Raw genomic sequence first — 15,946 nt, forward strand, 5'->3', positions numbered from 1 at the left:
CACAGACCTGCTGCCTCACTCACAGCTGGCCCAGCCGTCAGAATCTCGTTCTTCTCCTGCAGACGCACATGAGTGCTTCTTCGCTCTAAAAGGGCCCACTCACACACCCTACCCTCTTCCCCAACTTATAAGTATATCTAGCTTGCCAGTCCCTGCATAAGGTGTGAAGTTCAATTTATCTGCCAGTATACAGACCAGTGGTAGTTTACCAATTTGCCACTCTGCTGCCTGACCTGACCTTAGTCTGTTTACTGTATTGACTCTTTGCTGTCTGTCCTGCCCTCAGACTTTGCACAAACTCTGCCTGCCTTGACCTCGGCTTGTTACTGACTTGTTTGTCCCCTTGCACACTGGTGTCTCTGACTCCCGTGGTTCAGCTGTCAACCACATTGGTTCTACTTCAAGAGGTAGTGGACTGGTTGTTTCCCTGCAGGGAAGTCCAGATTCCTGTACAGGGGTTAATGGGTGAAAACCAAGGGACTGCCGGGATAACGCCATAAGGGCTCATTCAGAAGACCATATGAATTGGTATGTATCTGTTCCGCAATTTTGCTTAACGGTGTGGATCCATTCATTTCAATGGGGCTGCAAAGGATGTGGACAGCACACCGTGTGCTTTCCGCATCCGTAGTTCCATTCCGCGGCCCTGCAAAAAAGATAGAGCATGTCTTATTCATGTCCGCAATCGTAGACAAGAATAAGCATTTCTATCACAGGGCCGGCCATGTGCGGTCCGCAAAATGCAGAACGCACATGGTCGGTATCCGTGTTTTTTGCAGATCTGCTATTTGTGGACCACAAAACACTTATGGCAGTCTGAATGAGCCCTTAGCAACCCTACGTCAAACCAGTTGTTTGACGCAGTGGTTCCACACCCACTGCCCATAACAGCTCTGTACAACACAACTAATGGTTTCAAACACATTATGAAGGCAAGACATTTCACAAATTAACTCTTGACAAGGCATACCTGTTAATTGAAAACCTTTCCAGGCCACTGCCTCATGAAGCTGATTGAGACGATGCCTAGAGCAAAGCTGTCATCAAATCAGAAGGGGGCTACTTTGAAGAATCTAAAATAGAAAAAAAAATTGGTTTGTTTTTTTGTTTACTTCATAATTGCATATACGTTCCATCATGTTCATGTCTTCAATATGAATCTACAAAAAAATAAAAATAAGAAAAAGTTGTATCCAAGCCTTTGACTGTTACTGTATAAATGTACTACATGTGCATGTTTTGGATAGTTTCGGATAACCTTTTGTAACGCAATAATATTAAACCTCTACATTTCCTTTCATACCTTGAATTCTTTCTCTTTTTGTCAGGACATATTATATTTAATCAGAAATTGGTGACGAAGTATAGGTAATTAAAGGGGTTGCCCACTTTTTACTATTGATGACCTATCCTCAGCATAGGTCATCGATATCACATAAGAGGTCCGACTCCCGGCACCCCTGCCGATAAGCTGTTTGAAGTGAAAACAGTGCTCATATGAGTGCTGCCTTCTCTTCCCTGTTTACCTGCTCACCACACCAATTGCAGTGGTGAGCAGGTGTAATTACGACTATGGCGTCCCCATTAACCTCTGTGGGACGGCTCTGTAGTATTCACTTGAGTGAATGGGGACTCCATACTTTTAATTACACCTGCTCACCCCTGCAATTGCTCTGCAGAGCAGAGAAGGCAGCACTCGTATGAGTACTGCCTTCTCTTTGAACAACTGACCGGCAGGGGTGCTGGGATTTGGATCCCCGCCTATCTGATATTGATGCAAAAAACGAAATTCATCCCACGGCGCGAAATACCGTCAACCAGTCACCAGGATTAAGAAGGAATCCTGGTGACTGGTTGACGGTATTTCACGCCGTGGGATGAATTTCGTTTTTTGCACTTATCATCTTCTCGGGGGCTCCAGGCATCTCCAATTAAAGATCCATTGTGGTCCCGTGGCTGCAGACCGCCATACCCAGACGCCTAGGCTTGTCATACATACCTACACTAGTGTTGTGCCTACATTTGCACAACCACACAAGGTGAGCCTTGCCAGTTTTTTCTACCTATCATTGTATATCCACAGAATTACCCTATGGTGCGCCCATCTGTGTTTTTTTACAGTTTTAATTAGCCTGCTATATTATCTGATATTGATGACCTATCCTGAGGATAAGTCATCAATAGTAAAAAGCAGACAACCCCTGCAATAATTCTAATACTGTAACATAACTAGGCATATAACTATAATTCATAGGGCCCCATAGCAAAATAAGATGGAGCCACCACCACCTAAATGTAACAATAATTGAAGGTATGTATAATAGTACCATATATAAAAATATACATTATAGCAAAAAGACACAATTTAGTTATTCCCGAGAAAAAGATACAATGTTCTTGCACCTCATAGCCCCCCTCGCCTCTGGGCCCCATGGCTGCTATAGCTATAGCTACACCCATGGACATGATGGAGTCCAAGGCATCCTTAGAAGCCGGTCTGCTGATAGCTAGCCAATACTCTAGACTGGATGTTCAGGTAGGTAGGGGTATCAAACAGAACTATTATGTATTCCAATGCATGTACCAGTATTACACCATCTGCAGAGAAAGCAGTGTGTTCTCCACAAATCACTGTCTATTTAGTAACGGCCTTAATGGATTTTTCATTAAAAGGTTTCTTAAAGTCTATAATAGAGTTTCAAGCCCTTATGGTAAATCATATATAACTGCATTATGGCTAGAACACTAGGTGCAGCAGTATTACTTAGGGAGACCCGAGTATGTTTCCATCTTATAATGAAAAGTGTAATGTTAATCTGTGTTACACTGAAATAGTAAATTTTGTTATTATCCAAAGAACGGTACGTGGATCTGTATAATACACAAAGCGGCGCATATTTCCTATAGCAAATTAAATATGGATTATTCACTCCAAGGTTGCTTACCATCTAAAATTGTATTTCCAGCAATCCCATAACTACACTTAATTTATTCTACAGGTCTAAAATGCCCCCTACTGTTAGAAATAATTAATACAGCCAATACCCATGTCAGGCAATGGGACTCCAGGGGGGAGAATAAGAGGATTTCGGTTGAGGAATGGTCACTGTCCTGTCTTCTTGTACTTAGCCCACTAATACATCATTTAAAGCCCTGATTCAAGATCCTACCCTAGAGGATTAGAGACCAACAGGCAGCAAAGTCAGTGCAAGGAGAAAAGCGTCCTCATAGGCTGTGATTTCTAATGTCCCATAGTGACCTTCTCTTATCCATTTGTGTAACGTCTGCTTGTAGCTGTATGTTAATTTTCTGTGATTACTGTTTCACTGCCTATGACTTTTTCCTTGAACAAATCCCTTTCTAAATGAACCACTAATTCCCTATTATCAAGTAACATTCTTCACTTTTATACAGTTATAGCATATTTTAAGGGGAGATCAATATCTTATTGGCCAAAGACTGTGAAAATACACAAGAATAAAAACAGCATGGCCAGGGGGAAGGCTAGGGGGAGATGGTGGGACATGTGCCCAGGGCACAGGATGACAGTGGAGGCACCAACAAGCCATGGAAAGGGTTGTTACAGTTCTGTATTAGAATGTGGCTTCTCTAAATTGCAATAAATTTTGCTCTGGCTAGACTGGGATATAGAAATCACAGTGGAATTTATAGGGTTACGAAAAGTTTCAATATAGACATCACAGAGAAAAATGACTTTTCATATAAAATGTGCGTTCCACCTGGTGCCGCGTGCGTTCCAAAGACAGGAAGTGGAGTTTTTTTCAATCCCAGGCACTAATAGGGTTATACAGGAGGCGGGGCTTAAATCTAGGCGCCAAAACCAGGTGTTTGAATCACCTATCGAGCAATATCTATGCACCTTACTACACCAGGAGGTCTGCTATGCAACTATCAGAGCTTTGCCCACTATTATCAGTTGGGCATCTATCTATTGAAACCTGCAAGAATTTACCAACTATCCTGAGTCCCCTGATGAACCAGCCTTGACTACGTCTGGGGAAACGCGTCGGGACATATTGCCAAAGAAGGGACGAACATCATTGATCCGTTTAGGCAGGGTATCAATAGGCGACAGTGAGGGTTTAGCCACCGAGAGGTGGGGTCGCCCCTTTCGAGGCGGGTGCTCCGCCCGTAGGCAGGGGTACATTGAGGGTTGTATTAGGGATATTGTTCCCTTCCCCTTATCCACCACCTCTCTTTCTACCGTTTGGCCAGGTCCACAGTCATCTAACTGTAAGTTGCCGCAAATTTTTCTATACATCGGACTACATTATCCTGATACGTCCAAGTAAGGCCTTGTCTAATTATTTGACGTAGCCTAATATATATACTAAGAAGGGGTATTATTTTAACTAACAACAGTAAAAGTTATGTTTTATATGAAAAGTCATTTTTCTCTGTGATGTCTAGACTGGGTTATAGAGTCTAAGGCATCCATTTGTTCTCTAACCTTTGTAACAGGCTGTGGACTGCCGTAGGAACATCCCAAATTAGTGGTCCCCAAAATAGTCTTGAATAGAAGTTCAGGTTATGGGCAAAAAATGTAAGTGACAGGCAAAAGCAGAATCAAGATCAAAGCCAAGGTCAGGATCTAGGCCGATGACTAGAGATGAGCGAATTTCTCGAAAATTCGATTCAGCCGGTTCGCCGAATTATTTTCAATTTTTTTTTCAATTCGAATTTATTTGTGGTGAATATCGTTAAAAAACTGCTATTTCCAGGCTGCAGAGAGCCTTTATAGTGGTGTAGAATAATGTGCCTTGCAGTAACACGCATAGGGAGTCTGCTGTAGTAGTGAAATAATACTGTGAGTCAGTATGACATGCAGATGACAGGCGTCGCTCTTAGAATCACTGCACACTTCACTTATTTGGGCAGTTACGGGGCTAAAACTGACCAAATAACTCAAGTGTGAACTCAGCCTTACAGGTCATTGTTAGCGTCAAGAAGAAGTGCACTCCTTTTACACCATCGGCAGCTGATTCCACATAGATGTCTACAGAACCTGTTCTATTAAACGCTTATACAAGTAGAGCAGTAAGTCAGCAGTAAGTTTGTTTTGATGTCACTGATTATTTTTCCCTTCCTCTGATCTGTCAGAACAATAACCCCCAAAAACGGATCTTGTCTGTGGAGCATCCGCCTTCACTTAGTCAGTAATCCATCAGTATTGCTGAAGCCAAAAAAATCAGGAGTGGATCCAAAACAGAGATGACACGTGAATGGAATATTTGCATGTCTTCTGTGTTTTGTACCCACTCCTGCTTTTGGCTACTAAATCATAAGTCAATTCTGATGCAAAATAGGGACCATGTCATGCAGGCCTTACAGCTGTTACTTAGACAGGATCTGTTGTGCGTCTCATGCGTCTCAAGGGGCCCAGTGACATAGTGTGGAGGTGGCGGAAGCAGCACCACGAGGAGGCCACAGGGTGGCACAATGACAGTGTGGAGGTGGCATCAGCATCAGGAGGCCACAGAGTGGCACAATGACAGTGTGGAGGTGGCAGCAGCAGCATCAGGAGGCCAAAAAGTGGCAAAATTGCAGAGGGTGGAGGTGGCAGCAGAAGCATCAGGAGGAGGCCACAGGGTGGCATAATGATAGTGTGGAGGTGAAAGCAGCAGCATCAGGAGACCACAGAGTGGCAAGGTGACATAGTGTAGAGGTGGCAGCAGCATCAGGAGACCACAGAGTGGCCAGGTGACATGGTTTGGAGGTGACAGCAGCATTAGGAGACCACAGAGTGGTGAGGCGTCATAGTGTGGAGGAAGCAGCAGCATTAGAAGACCACAGAGTGGCAAGGTGACATAGTGTGGAGGTGGCAGCAGCATCAGTAGACCACAGAGTGGCAAGGTGACATAGTGTGAAGGTGGCAGCAGCATCAGGAGACCACAGAGTGGCAAGGTGATATAGTGTGGAGATGGCAGCAGAATCAGGAGACCACAGAGTGGCAAGGTGACATAGTGTGGAGGAAGCAGCAGCATCAGGAGACCACAGAGTGGCAAGATGACAGAGTGTGGAGATTGCAGCAGCATCAGGAGACCACAGAGTGGCAAGGTGACATAGTGTGGAGGTGACAGCAGGCGGGGGGCAGCATCAGAATAGTAGCTGAGGCGGGTAGCTAGAAGAAACCGGTCTCTTTTGTCAAAGTGTTGATGTGGCACCATGGATGATCTAGTCTGATGCATCAGGCATTGGTGGGTGGAAATCCTCGCTGATTCATCTTGACAAAGGTCAGTCTCTCCACATTTTGGGTGGATAGGCGAGTTCTTCTTGGGGTAACTATGGCCTCCGCCGCACTAAGCACCCACTCTGATGCCACACTACTGGCCGGGCAGGACAGCTTGGAAAGAGAGGGAGGGACTGCAGCACCACCACTTGGAAAGGGAGGGACTGCAGCACCAGCAACTTGGACAAGAGCACATTCAGCTTCTGCACCGTTTGATTAGTGCAAGCATACTGTTGTCTCTTGGCAATTGCTTCGGTGATCAATTGCTGACGGAATGACTGACGAGCAGTAGGAGGAGGAGCATCAGGAGCAGCAGATGATGGGAAGGACAGACAGCTCCCTTTAGCTGAGGTGGTGGAGCCTTGACAGCCTGAAATCAGGTGCGTGCCACTAGGTGATGCAGCGGTTGCTGCGGCAGGCTGGACCACCACATGAGAGCCATGATTCTCCCTGGCCATTTAATGGTGATGCTATATATGTTGACGCAGCACCGTGGTGCCAACATTGGCCCCCTGCTACGCTTCACCTTCTGCCCACAGATTCTACAAATGGCTATGTTCACCTCCTCCGGTGGCTTAACAAAAAACTGCCACATCGCCGAGTAGGTGATTTTAGCCCCAACCCCCAACTGACTGACTACTACTGCCGCTGCTTCTGTGAACCCCTGCGCCACTACTTTCTGGGCAGGTAGGCTCCTGCAAAGCTGGTGGTCTACCCTTGGCACATTTGGCTACCAACCTCCCACTGCTGCCACCCTGCTGACCCCCGGCCACGCTAGCGACTTGCTGGCTTCATTGCTGCCTCACGGGCAAGCTGCCACCCTCTTCTCCCGATGATAATGAAGCCCCTAATTAATACTCCCTACATTATCATCATTGAGTACTGTTTGCATGTCACTGATGTCCTCCTCAACGGTCTCTGGGTCAGAAGCCTGACTGCTCGCAACACCAGCACCCACGCCACTCTCCTCATCACTACTTGCCCGTCTACCGGAGGACGTGGCAGATGTCTCCTCCACATCTTGGCTGGCCAGTAGCTGCTCACTGTCCTCTAGTAGCTCGTCCTTGCTGTATAGTGGAGCTAAGCCCACAGCATATAATACTTCTCTGGCTGAGGGAACAGAAAAGGACAGAGGCAGTTTGATGACATGTGAGGGCACAAGGACTGCTCCCGGGTCATGCCAACTAAGGGTTGTGTCTGACGAACCCACCGACTCTTGGCTGGGGGTGTCTGATGTCACTTGGTACGAACTGGATGACTGAATCAACCATTCAAGAACTGCTGGGTTCCTGGTCAAGACACGACCGCTAGATGACACTCGCTGCGACTCCTGCTGCCATGCCTCCTTACTCTGCTGCGACCTGTGCCTGCGCCAGAAACATTTAGACCTCTGCCACTCCCATGTGCATGGCCTGGCACTTCTCTGTCTGACATACTGTTAGATTAAATAAATAAAAAAGAAATTAAAACACCCCAAAGAAGTTTTCTCACTTCACCAGACAAAAAGGGCTTTAGAACACATAACTGCACAGTTGAACAGCAAATAGGCCCTTATTTTTTTCCACTTATACACGCAACAAAAGGCTTTATGATATATAACTGCACCGCCGAATGGCAAATAATATATATTTTTTTGCCACTAATATAGTACCAAAAAGGGCTTTAGAAAATATAACTGCACCACTGAATGGCAAATACAATATATTTTTTGCCACTAATACTGTATACACAAAAAACGGCTTTAGAACATATAACTGCACCGCTGAACGGCAAATAAAATATATTTTTTGCCACTAATATACGCAAAAAGGGCTGTCATTTTTTCACTTCACCACACAACGGCAAATACTTTTTTTATGCCACTTAATACATGCCAAAAACGGCTTTAGAACATATAACTGCACTGCTGAACGGCAAATAAAATATACAGTGGCGTACACACAATCCATGGGGCCCCGGTGCGAAACTGATCCATGGGGCCCCCTCCCCGTCAACGGCCCCCGCCGCCCTCTGCCGCACACGTATGTATGTATGTATGTAAATAAATATATATAATATACTGTATATTACTATATACAAGAGGATGATATTCAGTATAACATCTTTATATGATTATATATGTGCAGCTGGTATAAGTTATACATCTTAATATACCAGAAGATGTATAACTTATACCAGGCCAGCTCACATATAATAACATACAGAACATACCAAGGTCAGATAGTAACTCTTACCTGACCTGGCTCAGGCTGAAAGCTGCTGAATCGACCTGCTGAAAGTCTGTGGCAACTGGCAAGGCTGAATGCTGGAGGCTGGCTGAATGAGCGCTGCTCCTGGGCCTGGCTCAGGCTGGCAGAGAGAGAGAGAACGAGGCGAGGTGAGTGACTGTAGTATAGAGTCAGACTACTGGGCAAGTGGGCAGTGGCAGACTAGCAGTGGCTCCCACGCTCCTCTGTTCCCAACTTCCTGCCGGACCTGCAGCGCTGATAACATTGTGACGTCACGTAAGCGCGTGCAACTGCGACCCCTGTATGTACGCCCCAATAACAACTCCCAGCATCACCATACAGCAGCATGCCTAAATTTGTATTTCCACCAGGTCTAGAGAGCCACAGGCTGAAGACTAATGCAAGAACAAGAAGGTATACCCCAATGTGCGCAGTCTTTTCATCCCTTTATAAGCAGATGTAGCAGAGTTAACAAATGGCCTCAACCATAACTATGTACTTTTACCCAGAACTGCAGGTGTCAGCATCAGGTACCAGCAATGGATTTCCCACGTAAAACCAGCGCTGCTACATTATGTAGCAGAGCTGGTTTTGTCATGCATTTTTTTTGCCTTCATATGGTAAAATACTTCATTGGCCTATCAATGGCTTTATAACTAAGGCTACTTTCACACTGGCGTTTTGAATTCCGTTTGTGAGATCCGTTTGAGGGATCTCACAAAGGGTTCAAAATGGATCAGTTCAGAACCAATGCTTTCTGAATGGATAAGGATCCGTTCAGAATGCATCAGTTTGGCTCTGTTCCACCTCCATTCCGCTCTAGATGCGGACACTAAAACGCTGCTGGCAGCGTTTTGGTGTCCGCCAGGCGATGCAAAGCCAAACAGATCTGTCCTGACTTACAAGTCAATGGGGACGGGTCAGTTTTCACTGACACAATATGGTGCAATTGAAAACTGATCCGCCCCCCATTGACTTTCAATGTAAGTCAGGACGGATCCGTTTTGACTTAGAATTTTTTTAAAAAGAATAATGCAAACGGATCCGTTCTGAACGGATACCATCGTTTGCATTATAGGTGCGGATCCGTCTGTGCAGATACCAGACGGATCCGCACCTAACGCAGATGTGAAAGTAGCCTAATTCTGCTAAATTTCTGTAGCTTGCAACCTCTGACTGCCCAGTTGGGCTGAAACTACTACACCCAACATGTTCTGGCAGTAATAGTAAATGGATATTGGTGCAATTCTGAGCTACTAGTCTATATAATATAGTGCAGCGCAGCACACACAGAACTACTGCAGGGCGGGGCATGTAATGGCAAATAAAATATATATTTTTCCCACTAATACACTCCAAAAAGGGCTTTAGAACACATAACTTCACCGTTGAACAGCAAATAGGCCCTTATTTTATTCCACTTATACATGCCACAAAAGGCTTCAGGATATATAACTGAACCACTGAACGGCAAATAAAATATATTTTTTGACCCTAATACATGCCCAAAAGGGCTGTAATTTTCTAAGTTCACCACACAACGGCAACTAATGCACGCAAAAAAGGGCTTTAGAACATATAATTGGACCGCTGAACGGCAAATAATATAGATTTTTTTGCCACTAATACACGCCAAAAAGGGCTTTAGAACATTTAACTGCGCCACTGAACGGCAAATAGGCCCTTACTTTTTTCCATTTATACACTCCACAAAAGGCTTTAGAACATATAACTGCACTGCTGAACGGCAAATAATATATATTTTGTTGCCACTAATAGAAGCCAAAAAGGGCTTTAGAACATATAACTGCACCGCTGAATGGCAAATATATTTTTTTTTCCACTAATACACACAAAAAAGGGCTGTCATTTTCTCGCTTCACCACACAATGGCTAATAAGCCCTTTCCCCCCCCCCCCCACTAATACAACCCAAAAAATGCTTTAGAACATATAACTGCACCGTACAAGGGCAAATAAGACGTAGAAATATTTCCTTGTAATAAACACTGTTAATGGCAGTATCAAACAGCACTTCTACCCCAATAACAAGAATAGTTTGCTGGTTAGCTGTATAATGGCAATTTGGATCCGCAGTCAGTGCAGCAAGGTGTAATAGGATTGTTCCTATTACCCAGGCTGTAACCTCACCTACTGAACCCTGTTCTGCTTCAATACTGTGGAATGATTCCTCCCTATCCTTTCCCTGAACTTCTATACAGCAAAATAAAAGTAAGTCTTTTCTACCACTGTCCCTAGTACCTGCTGACGTCTTCAAAACCTTGATTCAGCCATAGATCTTTTATATTTATTACCTACATCCAACTTCACTAACATCAAAGTTCAAAGACATCAATTTTTACGAGAGTTGCTGTGGGGGGGGGGGGGGGGTGTACAAGTATACAGATGTTGGTTAACTAGCGTTAAAACTATCTGTCAGGTTCCGGTTCCGGCGCCGCCATGTGAAGCAGCTTGGAAGCGAAGCTCCCCAGTTATCCACCACAAATCGCGACATAGCGCCCGGACATTCTTCTTTCTGCGGTGAGGAGGAAGATTTTAGGGTGCGACCACTTTGCATGGATCGTTACCTGGTGAATGTGGGCAAAAAGTTGAAGAGCAGAGTGCTTTCGTCGCCGCTGCAGCAGGACGAGACGTCTAATGACATGGCGCCGATCCCAGACGCCGCGGACGTGGCCGGGACCCTAACCCAGACTGGGCAACTAACAGAAGGGAATGAGGTACACAATGTTTTACCGGACTCCCTGATAAAATATATTGACTATAAGGCACTGGCAGTGGAAGTAGCTGCTCACCTGGCCCCAGACCTGCGTGAGACTCTGGCCACTTCGGTCACACATGTGATGCAGCAGTTACAAGACACTGTACAACAGCATGATACTAGACTGGATGTGGCCGAGTCAAGAATACAAGTGATGGAGGACACTGCAGAATCGGTCCTGCACAAGCTACAGAAAGTCCTCACAGAGAATAAAAGGTTGGGCGAAAAGGTGGAAGATTTAGAAAACCGCTCCAGACGCAATAACCTGAGACTGGTGGGGTTACAAGAATCGATTCCGGTGGGGGAGCTTATGGCCATATGTGAAAGTGAACTGCCTGGTATCCTGGGAATTTCGCGCCATTGCAAGGTGGAGCGCTCGCACAGAGTGGGCCCGAATAACCGCAGTGAAGACCGTCTGCCCAACAGACCTCGGCAGGTCATCATGCGATACTTGGATTATTCCGATAAGGAACTTATCCTCAGAGCGTATAAAGCACGCAAAGGCCCTATTATTCTGAGAGGGGCGAAAATCCTGCTGTTCGGGGACTATTCTGTGGAGGTTTCTAAGAGGCGCAAAGCTTTTTCCCCGATCTGTACCCAATTGCACAACAAGAATATCAGGTTTGCCTTGATTTACCCGGCTTCATTGCGAATCTACCGCCCAGATGGCTCCTCCACGTTATAGCACTCCCCTGATGAGGCGTCCAGATCCCTGGATAGAAATGCGTCACCTCCTCGGGAACTGCAGAGATCGCCGGGACGCAATGATAGAGGCGAGGGATCTAGGACACTAGCGAATGATCCACCGTTGCAGGGATCGCAGGAACGTTCATATGCAGGCCGTGCCGGTTCCAGCCAACAGCGTGAGATAAGATGAGTTGGCGCCGAGGTCCGGCATTGCATTATATTGTACAAGTCCAGGACAGAACGTGGACTGCAAAGCGTTAATACCGGTATATTTGTTGGGGGGGTCGGCCTTCTACATGGGAGAAACCGGGGGCGATTTTGCTCTTGAGGGGTTGTTTGCTACTCATTTAATCCCTTGGGCCCGGTTTCTGTGCTGTGGAAGGTGGTTGCACCATGCCAGTGTATTGGGCTATTATATCAGGAAGAAGATTTAATCATTTAATCATCTGATGTCTTGCCTGCAGCCTTATGACTGTATTTCACTGCATAGAGTCATGAGAAAATTGGGATGCAGGGTGATTGATAACATTCTATGCAATGTAACTGTTGTTGTGACCTGCCTGGTTTGATAGCTTGCTGGACTCAAGATATGGTTGGGTCAGATGATGGAAGTACGTGCATAGTTAAAAGGTGGTCTGGGGAGTGGAGCGTTCATGCTAATTTAATGCTTTGGTCGCTTGCTTACACATGGGGAAAAAAGTGAAGGCTCGCAAAATTGAAAAATGGCCTTTAGGGTCATATTTAGGGCCTAGAGCTCTTAAGTTTATTACCTGTTATGTTATTTTTTGTTCTTACTTTCAGGGGGTCTTTTGGGTGCAGTTGTTTGCTCTTGGAAAATGGATGTCTACCTCTCCCTGCTTCTGTACGCAAGCTAACGTTCGGTGGAGACCTCCATGAGAATAGTCTCCTGGAACGTTAAGGGGCTGCGCTCCCCTCAAAAGCGCAATAAGATATTACGACACTTGAAAACCCTCCGAGCAGATATAGCCCTCTTGCAGGAGTCTCATCTGATAGAGGAGGACTATGACAGAATGAGGAAGACATGGGTGGGAACCGTGCTGGGTTCTGCAGCGGTCAACCGCAAAGCGGGGGTCTTAATATTATTACACATAAATCTGTCCTCAGTTGTTTTGGATTGGTCGTGTGATGATGAGGGGAGATGGTGCATGGCAAGAATCTCGGTGGGAGTGGACGAACTTACAATCTACAATGTTTATGCCCCTAATGGAGATAATAGGCCTTTCTTATCCGATTTGGCGGGAATCATTATCAATGACGCGTCTGCCACTAAGGTAGTGGGGGGGGGGGCCTGAATGCTGTACACTCCGTGAAGGAAGATAGGAAATCCCCAAAGATAGCTAGGGAAAAGCCGTCCTTAATGGAGGGAGCTTTGGTTAACTTTCTGGAGGATACGGCGCTGATTGACTCCTGGCGGCTTTTAAATCCTGACAGCAGGGAATTTACTTTTTATTCTAGTCCTCACGATTCGTGGTCGAGAATCGACTACCTTCTCACCTCAGGTAATCTTTCTAATAGAGTGACAGGAACCAAGATCCGTGACCTAATCATATCCGACCATGCCCCCATCTCTATAAATATAGCAGAACAGCAGCCTAGAGGTTCAGACATTCTATGGAGATTCCCGTCATATCTATACCATGATGAGAATTTTCAGGATCTACTTAGGGGTTGGTATTGGGAATATAAGGGAGATAATAGTTCCTATCAGGATTCGCCGTCCATCTACTGGGACGCGGCTAAGGCGGTGTTAAGAGGGAGTATTATGGCGTATACACAGGGACTCAAAAAGAAAATAGCTCAGGAATTGATAAAGTATAGTAAATTGCTCCGATCAGCATACACTGAACATATGTCCAATCCTTCTGATCAGAATAGAGCGAAATGGAAAACAGCTAGGGAAGATTACGAGTTGTGGTATGAAAGAAAAGCAAAGACTGACATGTCAATCTCCACAGCCAAGTTTTTCAGAGAGGGGAACAAGTCAGGTAGATTGTTAGCGTCACTAGTGAAAAATGCTAAGCGACAACACCACATAACGACTATCGCTGACCCTAGGGGTGAGATACATCAAAAACCGGAGAAAATAATCTCTGTGTTGCGCGACTTTTATGCCAAGCTATATGAAGACCCGGGACCAATTGACCCGATGTCTGAGTTTTTCCTGAAGTGCACCAATCTCCCTTCGCCATCGCAGACCCAGCTAGAGGCTTTAAATTCCCCTATTACTGAGTCAGAAGTCACGAGGGCTATTAAATACTCAAAATTACATAAGGCGCCAGGTCCTGATGGGTACTCAATAGAATTCTACAAGATGATGGCAAGAGAAATAGTAGAACCTCTCACAAAAGTTTTCAACGGTTTCCTCGCGGGCTCATCTCTGTCTTCCTCTGATAATGTAGCATATATCAAATTAATTCCCAAGCCCGGAAGGGATGTTTTGCTTCCATCGTCGTTCCGTCCCATCTCACTTATCAATGTCGATCTAAAACTAGCCGCCAAAATAATGGCTGACAGACTTTCGCTTATAATGCCTGACTTGGTATCCCCGTCGCAATCGGGATTTATTAGAAACAGAGCAGCGGTTTCCAACATTCGCAAAGTCCTCACAGTGCTAGACGCAGTTAGAGGGAAATCTGATAAATCAACTATGCCTTCATTAGTTGCATTTGATGCAGAAAAGGCATTTGATAATGTGAGATGGGATTGGTTAGGCAAAGTGATGGACAGAATGCAGATTCTTGGTCCATTCAGAACCTTTATTTCGGCGTTATATAGCGACCCTAAGGCTAGAATCTCGACTCCTGGATTTTTGTCATCCACTTTTGATTTGGCTAGAGGAACACGCCAGGGATTGTCCCCTCTCGCCTTTGTTGTTTAATATTGCCCTAGAGCCCCTGATCAGACTATTAGAGGAAGGAGAGATCTTTCAAGGTATAAAAGTAGGGAAGTGTAAAGTGCGTACGTCGCTATTTGCGGATGACTTACTCATTTTCCTTGCTGACCCGTTGATGGACCTTGAAAAGGTGCTACAATTGTTATCCTCATTTGGACCGGTGTCTGGCTTTAAAATAAACTTGGACAAGTGTGTATTACTCCCATTGAGACCTCCCTCAGCAGATTTTAAGTTACCAGAGTCATGTAGCCAGATAGTAGTAGCTACTGCATATCTTAAATACTTGGGTATTAAAATAGGGAGAACCCCTGAATCACTTTACGCTTTAAACTACATACCATTGTTTAAAGCAATTAAGAACGATTTAGAAAGGTGGAAGCACTTACCACTGTCTATAACGGGCAGAAGCCACCTAATTAAGATGGTATGTTTCCCTAAACTCTTGTACCCCATGCAAACACTGTCCGTTACTTTTGAAGCATTCTGATATCAAGGGTGTACAATCCATGTTTACATCCTTTATATGGTCGGGAAAGAAGTCTAGAGTGTCCCTACCTAAGTTGATGTTGCCTAGACACCAAGGGGGCTTGAACATCCCAAATATAAGATTATATAATCTAGCTTGTTTGTTCAGACACTGTATAGATTGGATGCAGAGATCTCACCATTACTCAAACACCTCTCTAGAGCAGCAACTGGCTGGTGATTGGCCACTGTCTAATCTGTTACACACGAGGAGACGGATACTTCCGCCCCCTATAAGGCACTCACTGATACTAAAGGACACCATGGTAACATGGAAAGAGGTACGTAAGATAGCTAAGAAATCATTCTTGGCTTCTAGGTACCTGGAATTATGGACCCATCCAGAGTTCCCCTTAGGGGCTCAAAATAAGATGTTCAAAACCTGGAATTCCAAAGGAATACACAGACTTTTGGATGTTCTTCATGTGTCTGAGAAAAGGTACCTGACATTTCCAGAGCTGTGTGAAAGATTTGGCCTTGAAAAATCCCAGTTCTTGGCGTACCAACAACTTATGTACTTCTGCAAACAGAGATTACTGGATGTCTCTAGTGAATGTACAAGTC

Source organism: Bufo gargarizans, chromosome 6 (genome assembly GCF_014858855.1).
Source record: "Bufo gargarizans isolate SCDJY-AF-19 chromosome 6, ASM1485885v1, whole genome shotgun sequence".
Lineage (NCBI taxonomy): Eukaryota > Metazoa > Chordata > Amphibia > Anura > Bufonidae > Bufo > Bufo gargarizans.